Source organism: Myotis davidii, unplaced genomic scaffold (genome assembly GCF_000327345.1).
Source record: "Myotis davidii unplaced genomic scaffold, ASM32734v1 scaffold24, whole genome shotgun sequence".
NCBI classification, from domain to species: Eukaryota; Metazoa; Chordata; class Mammalia; order Chiroptera; family Vespertilionidae; genus Myotis; species Myotis davidii.
The window spans coordinates 4,781,890-4,790,620 of NW_006298312.1; the positions used below are offsets into that span (position 1 = coordinate 4,781,890).

General features: G+C 40.9%; 1 long non-coding RNA gene across 1 annotated transcript in view; it reads left to right on the plus strand.

Annotated features, from left to right (window-relative positions):
• The first annotated feature begins 975 nt into the window (after positions 1-975).
• LOC107184700 overlaps positions 976-8,731 on the plus strand; it is a 22,342-nt gene continuing 14,586 nt past the window's right edge. The window contains exon 1 of the long non-coding RNA XR_001515599.1: positions 976-1,058. This is a non-coding gene — a long non-coding RNA (uncharacterized LOC107184700). The remainder of the gene's footprint in view (positions 1,059-8,731) is intronic.

Genomic DNA, 8,731 nt, shown 5'->3' on the forward strand with positions numbered 1-8,731 from the left:
ATATAAAAGTTGGTGAAATTAGTAATGTCTCTGCCCACAGAATGCTTACCTTATACTGGGGCTTACATCCTCACACATAATTCATATCAACTTCTTTTATTTATTTTCTGACTGTAACATCTTTTAGGAAAAAGCTGGATTGCACAAAGTTACTCTCCCCCCACTCCACTGCAAACCAGTCCTGAGATGTTTCATAACCATAGCTGATCTTCACTGGTATCACTCAGATACCACTTAACACTAAAAACTGAGTGCATCCTCCTGCTTATCACATAAAGCTTAAAACACTTGTTTTAAGTTCTAAAGTTAGGCATAACTGCATGTAAATTAACTTGCATTGAAAATTATTTCCTACTATTCTATTCCCCTACTTGGGTTTTTACTGAACCATACTACTTGTTCTTCCTCAAGCTTTTATACATGGTTCCCTGTGATCTGAGTTTCCTTCTTGCCCATTCTACTGTCACAAATATACACATTTTTAAGGCTCAAATTAGCTACTGCTTCTTTTATAAATAATTTCATGGCCAGTAAATCATAAAGAATATTTTTTTAATGTCTTATATATGTACTAGTCACCCGGTGCATGAAATTCATGCATGGGGGAGGGGGTGTTCCTCTAGCCCTACAGAGTTCCTCTCTGTAGCTGGACATTTGTAAACAAGGATCTGAAGTCCTTCCAAGAAGAAATGAATGTTCTATCAGAAGCACAGCATGACTTGCATGCGACTCACACTGGGTCAAGATTGCACACAATCTTGAGTTCCAGGAACATTTACCTCCCTGAGAAAGGCTAAGATTAGTCATGGGTGTAGAGCAGAAAGGGAAGGAACAGCTGGAAGTTGTCTTCAATACGCTATTGTAATAATATAGAACAAAACAAGATGTAGTTAACTGCTGACGCACTAACCTTGTACCAAATCCCAATAAAAGCAATGGTGAGAGTGCAGAATTTGCTACATGCCTGAGTGAGCTGTAGCCCTCTGTCTGGCATCAATCATCCTGTGTGCTCCTCTTACCTCTGCATCTTTGGTTCATTAAACATCCCTCAACACTTGGTACCCACCATGGGGCCCTTAAAGTAAGTGCGGGGAATGCAAAGGACCAAAAGGGAAAAAGTCTGCAACTGTTTACCCAAGACTTTTGGCAAGCCAGGCAGAGCAATGGGGAACTCCCCAGTGGCAGAGAGTCAATATATGACTCTGCTGCGTTCAGTGCTTAAAAGCACTGGGGTTAGTGTGTCTCAAGCCACTTTTAGGAAATTAGCTAGAGAAATAAGAAGGCATTGTTATTGGTTTGAGCCGACAGGCAGAACTCAGTTAAATCTAAAGGTTTGGAAACGGGTTGTTCATGTGCTATGGTGCACTCATCAGAATGGAGATCCTATAGGACATGAAGTTTGGTCCTTGTGTACAAATGTCCAGGTACACTCTCCAATCGGGAATCCCTCGAAGGATGTCCTACTGCCAGTTTACAGGGATTGGGCCTAATGTAAACACTAGAGGCCCAGTGCACAACATTCGTGTGTGTGTTGGGGGGTCCCTCAGCTCGACCTGTGCACTCTCACAATCCCAGACCCCTCGGGGGATGTCTGACTGCCGGCAGTCAGACATCCCTCTCCCAATCTGGGACTGCTGGCTCCTAACCACTCACCTGCCTGCCTGCCTGATTGCCCCTAACCGCTCTGCCTGTTGGACTACTTGCCCCCAACTGCCCTGCACCACCAGCCTGCTTGCCCCCAAATGCCCCCCTGCCAGCCTGATTACCCACAACTGCCCCCCTCTTGGTCTGCTTACTCCAAACTGCCCCCCACTGTCCTGATCACCCCCAACTGACCCCCACTGATGGCCTGTTTGCCCCCAATTGGCCCCCTTGATGGTCTGCTTACCCCTAATGGCCCCAGCCCCCACCAAACTGATCACCCACAACTGCCCTCCCCTCTTGGCCTGGACTACTTGCCCCCAACTGCCCTGCACCACCAGCCTGCTTGCCCCCAAATGCCCCCCTGCCAGCCTGATTACCCACAACTGCCGCCCTCTTGGTCTGCTTACTCCAAACTGCCCCCCACTGTCCTGATCACCCCCAACTGACCCCCACTGATGGCCTGTTTGCCCCCAATTGGCCCCCTTGATGGTCTGCTTACCCCTAATGGCCCCAGCCCCCACCAAACTGATCACCCACAACTGCCCTCCCCTCTTGGCCTCTAACCGCCTCTACCTCAGCCCCGCCACCATGGCTTTGTCCAGAAGAACGTCCGGAAGGTCTCCTGGAAGGTCTCCCAGTCTAATTAGCATATTACCCTTTTATTAGTATAGATAGAGGCCTGGTGCACGGGTGGGGGCTGGCTGGTTTGCCCTGAAGGGTGTCCCGGATCAGGGTGGCAGTTCCCTTGGGGCATGAGGTGGCCTGGGCGAGGGGCCTGTGATGGTTTGCAGGTCGGCCACACCCCCATGGGGTGAGGCTCCCAGCTGGGGGACATGGCCAGCCTGGGTGTGGGGCTGAGGGCTATTTTCAATCTGGCCACACCCCCTTAAGGGTGTGGGTCCCTGCTGGGTGCCTGGACAGCCTGTATGAGGAGCTGATGGCTGTTTGCAGGCTGGCCAAACCCCCCAGCAGGGACCCTCACCCCATGAGGGTATGGCCAGCCTGGGTGAGGGGCTAAAGGCTGTTTTCAGGCTGGCCACAGCCCCAGTCAACCCAGGCTCCCAGACCCTCCTTGAGCAGAGGCCACAGCAGCTGGAAGCAGGTATCTGGCATTTATTTATCTTCTATAATTGAAACTTTGTAGCCTTGAGCGGATCCCACAGCCAGCCAAGGCAGGCGGGAAGCTTGGCTTCCTCCATCACCAGGGGCAATGCAAGCCTCCTCTTCTCTCCAGATCTGTGGCTGTCTCCATCTTGGTTGGGTTTATTTGCATACTCACTCCTGATTGGCTTGTGGGCATGGATGGTGGACGTGGCTTGTGAGTGTAGCAGAGGTACAATTTGCATGTTTCTCTTTTATTAGATAAGATATGTCATATATCTATATAATAAAAGCCTGAGTGACTGGATGACAGGCCGGTAGCTATGATGCACACTGTTCACCAGGAGGCAGATGCTCAACACAGGAGCTGCCCCCCTGATGGTCAGTGCGCTCCCACAGCGGAAGCTCTGCTCAGCTGACAGATGTGTACCAGATATTGGGCTCACAGCTGGTGAGCGCAGTTGTGACAACATGAGCCTCTCCCTCAGACACTCCCTCTGTGCACCTGAGCAGGTGCAGCAAGGCTGGGATGAGCAGGAGCCCAGCCCAGGCTTGGGCTCCTCCCTGGCCACCTGCTGCTTCATGCACTACTTCGTGCTGTGCAGGATTGACACAGACAGCGGGCTGGAGCCCAACAAGCTGGTGAGTAAGGCCGGGTTGTGGCAGCACAGAGGTCAGGCCAAGGGACCCCACTAGTGCATGAATCCAGCCAGGAAGGAATGCGGGAGATTGGCCAGCCAGCAACATGGTTTGAGGATTAAACTAGTTATAAAAATAAATCAAATGAAATTGTGCCTGAAACATAGTAACATAGCTATGATTAATAATTTACACTGGAAGTTGTGTAGTTTATCTTAGATTTTACTATTTATTCAGCTCCTGTACTCCAATGCAGTAATATAAAAATAGAATTGGTTTGTTTCTAATACTTTACAGTCAGGCACATCATAATTGCTCTATGTAAATTCAGTTCAGCTTTCATTTGTGTTCCCCAAATTGAGAGTCTTTTGGAGGCTTGCTTTTACTTGATTAGTAAATGTTAGCTGATATAGTAAAAAACTGCCTGATCAGGGAACAATAAAATACAGCTCTTGTTATTAGTAGGGGTAAACCACCAAAATGATGTAGTAAGTTGGTTATAAGTAGCCAACTTTTATTGATCAAATAAATTAGAATTAAATTTAAGAAAACAGACATGTAGTATTTTACTCTTTAATAACCATGAAGAAGAATCAATGATGGTAGTTTCATAACAAGCTTTTAAACCTTGGATATGTATCTCGCTGATGCTTGGGAGAATATAGCCATTTCCATTAGTTCTAATCAAAGTTTAGAAACAAACTTCTCAGTCCTTTGCCTGACATTGTTCTTGTTAAATTTAACAGAGAGGTAATAAACAATATTGGTTCTTCAGTGTAGAAAATGCTTTAGGGACTCTTCATCTTTTATAACTCAAGAAGTGTTCTAACGCTTTTATAAATGCTTTTACTTCACAGGTGCTTGAAGCTGGAAAGAATCCTGAGAGGTCATTACCCTGCCTTAAGGCAGAGTGAACCTAACCCTCCCAGAGAAAAAGATGAAGAATTTAAGAAATCTTCTACTCCTCTTTAGGACTGCCCTCCTTGACTCCCTAATTCCCCAAAGCAAGCCCAACTCAATCAGGGATGCACATAGGAGCAAAGCTCTTTGTTTTTTCTTTTTTTAATTGAGGCATAACCTGGTTTAGGTACAACAATTAATTTAAATGTAGGAAATAATTCTTAATAGAAAAAGTTAGTCTCAATATTTTAATGCCTATTATTATCATCATCATCACTAAATTCAATTATTAGTTTTCAATCATTATTCTTTAATTAGGTTTAAATATTTGTGCACTTTGCATTAGTAGTAATTCTTTTGAGCAGTGTTGTCCTCACTTTATTTCCACAAGAAACTGTTGCTTAGAAATAAAGGAAGACAAAGGCTTAAAAATTCATCTCAAAATAGAATGGTGATGGCCTTGGGCAGGAGTGTGTGGGGGGGTGTCTAGAAGAGTTCAATGGGGGAGAAAAGGAGACTTAATACTTTCAACAATGAAGATTTTAAAAAATTCTTCTCAAAAACATATTGTAGTAAATTATAATATCTAAAGGTATGCTTGATGTGAAAACTCAGTGAGAAAAGAACTGTTTCCTATTAACTTTAACAGCAGGGTTTGTTATCATTTAAATACACGCTCTGATACACTTAGTGTTTTGTGCTACATTTAACAAGATTAAGTGAACACACACTGTTTCAACTCAAATTTTTATTGGAAATCAGAGACAAGCCTCATTTCTTGCCTAAACATTCTCTAGTGGCTCATTCTTGGAGCAAATTCCACATAAGTAAATCTGTTTACCTGGTGGACCATTGATCAACTAAAGAAAATTTTTTTCAGGTAACTTTTTGCTTTACTGAACCTTGAAAACTTTATTTGAAAATTCTAAAGAATAGATGTATCTGAGAAGTGCTTATAGCCATAATTACAAACCATAATTTGTAATAAAATAAAAATGGCATTTGAACATAGAAAATTGGAAGGACTGGCACTCAGGGTTCTTACAAGATTTCATTGTAATGCTACAAATAATTTGATCCTGAGAACAGGTAGTGCATACTAGATGGCCTCCCGAAAAAACACATCAAACTGTCCCACGCATTAATTTTTACCCTTTGATTGAAAAATTTATAACTGCCTGAACTAAGCTCCCAAAAATATTACTAAGGGGGTGCCTGCATATCAACTTTCAGATAATCTTGTTGAAAATTCTAACCTGTCATTCATCCTACACATCAAATTCTCTTTCAAAGCATAATACCTTTTTAGTTTCTTCCATTTTATATTATCGTATGTGGTGTTCCTCTTTGCATTTCTATGGTGACCAAAAGTATATATAATTCAAATATAAATCAACATATTCCTACATTTTATAAAATATTTTTATATTTTATTCTAGCTTAACTTCAATAGATATTTACAACTCCTATTGTTTTTAATTTTTACATTTATAAATAATATGACTGCATAATACAAAAAATGAACATACTTTTGCTATACTTCTATATGTCTTGTAGGTACTTTTAAAAATCCACAGTTATTTGGGCATTATACTTCTTTCTTTTTTTAAAAAAAAATATCTTTATTGTTGAAAGTATTTACATATTTCCCCCTTTTCCTCCCACTGACCGGTTATAGCCTGTCCCAGCCATCCCCACCCCCCAGGCCTTCACCACCCTATTGTCTGTGTCCATGGGTCATGCATATATGCATACAAGTTCTTTGGTTGATTTCTTCCCACACATCCACCCAGCCTCACCTTCCCCCTGAGACCTGGCATCATACTTCTTTTTTAAAAAAAATATATTTTATTGAGTTTTTACAGAGAGGAAGGGAGAGGGACAGAGAGTCAGAAACATCGATTAGCTGCCTCGTGAAAACTCCCCACTGGGGACGTGCCTGCAACCAAGGCACACACACTTGGCCAGAATCGAACCCGGGACCACCCAGTCTGCAGGCTGACGCTCTATCCACTGAGCCAAACCGGTCAGGGCTGGCATCATATTTCTTGAGGAGTCTTTCAGCATTTTCAATGGATTATAGTTCTCTATAAAAGACTAAAAACTTTTCTAAACGTACCACAGCTTTTTAATGCAGTCATCTACTGATGGGCACTTGGGGTGATTTCTGTAATTTCTGTTCTGTTCCATTGATCTATAGGCCTAGTCTTATGCCAGTACCAGGCTGTTTTTATTTTAATGGCTTTGTGATATAGTTTGGTATCACCAAAATCATTTTTCTTTGTTTTTCTTTGCTGTGGATATTTGGGGTCTTTTATGGCTCCATACATTTATACAATGGAAAACTATCTATCTATATCCTATCTAATAAAAGACAAAAAGGGTAATTAATCATACCTCCACTACACTTCCCATTGGCAAAGAACTCTGTTTAGGGTTAACATATAAAGTGCAAGGTTCCTAATATTCAAAATGTTATGAAAATTCCTATATTAAAGAAAATAAATTCTGTATTTATTTGAAATTTTAATTTAAGTGGGTGTCTTTTATTTCCTAAAATTGACAATTCTAACTGCAGTTAGAGAGCATTGAATCATTTCAACTATATCAATAATTGAAAGAAATGTGGGTATAAGTGTTTCAAAATAGAATATAAATATTTTATTGACTGGAATTTTTGGAATGGCAAAATAGAAAATGAGAGGGAAGAGAGAGAAATAAGGCAAAAGAAAAGTATGTTCACAAATTCCCTAATCTTTAGTAGCTAAAGTAAAAATACACCATAAAAGTTAACATGTAAGAAATAGATGCATATTTAACTATACAACTGTGTACACTAAGGCAATTAATAACATTGACTAAAATCAGATGACATCAAAGGAGAAAAGCAGAAAAGAAAGAGAGGTATATTAATATTTATCAATTCTCAGGTAGGAAGGGACATTATCTAAAGAAAGAAAATAAACAATTTACATATATTTCCATAACATTTAAGTGATAACACTAAACATTTGAACAGAATTATAATGCTTCGGCAGGAAAATAAAAACCTAGATAAAAATACAATATGCTGGAAATAAAACCTAACATGATTGCCACACAACAAATGACTCTCTTATTTGTTTTCCCAAAGTAAGGGTCTATGAGAAATACACCTTAGACAACCTAATTTAGAAAATGAAAAACCAGAATGTCAGTTTACAAAAATACATACATAAAGAAATCTAGGATTGAGATATTTTATCAGGCAAACGTTAAGTCAGGCCACAAAATATTAGACAAATTGGAAAAGCATATATTTTTGTTTTAAGTTTCAGTCCATAATGTTACAGCCTTAATAGGCATAAATCAAACTAGAGAGAATATACAGGGTGAGGGGAAGATAAATTCATTAGTCTTGTCTTTCCACTCATGAAAATTAAGGAGACAAAATAAGTAAATACCTAGGATATCTACAGTACATAACTAATAAACAGCCAATAGTGTACACCAAGCTCTGTATCTTGAAAAAAGAATAGCATGCAATCTGCTTTCAAGTACCCACTGATTATTTATAAGGACTGGAAATATTTTTAGGCAAAAAGGAATATTTAATTAAATTCTAAATGTAGAAAAAAGACAGAATGCATTCTCTTCTCACTCTGCAAGTAATTATAGTAAGAACCACAACAATAACAAAGCCATCTGAAAATGAAAAAAACAAAACAAAAACAGAAATCTCTCTTCTTGGGTCATAGAGAAAATCCTGTGTAAAATTGGAAAATATCTGAAATAAATTCAAAATATCATTTTAGACATAATTCACAAATAAACTCCTAGAATATAATATTGTTTCCCTTATGTTACGTGTGGTAACATTTGAGATACAAAAATCCACATAGCCACATAGCCAGTAAGGAGAGGAGTTGAACTTAAACTCTATTGATTGATTTCAAATTTGTTCTACATTGCTCATTAATGCCTTTCAAAACATCAGCATCTTTCTTCCTTCATTTGCAAATGAAGGACTTGAATTATATAATAATAGCTAGTTATGTATTGCTTACAATAGGGCATACAGTATTACAGGTATTTTCCATGCATTGATATATAATCATATAAATTCTATGAGACAAATATTATTATGACTAGAGGCCCGGTGCACAAAAATTTGTGCACTCGGGGGGTAGGGGAGGTCCCTCAGCCCGGCCTGTGCCCTCTCGTAGTCTGGGACCCCTCGGGAGATAACGACCTGCTGGCTTAGGCCGGCTCCCGGGTGGCAGAGGGAAGGCCCAATCCCTAAGTGCAGCCCCTGGTCGGGCTCAGAGCAGGGCTGATTGGAGAATTGGGGCACCGCCCCTGTCATGCACAGAGCAGGGCGGATGGGGAGGTTGCGATGCCACCCTCAGTCACACTCAGGGTAGGGCTGATTGGGGGGTTGGGGCACCGCCCCCTGTCACACTCAAGG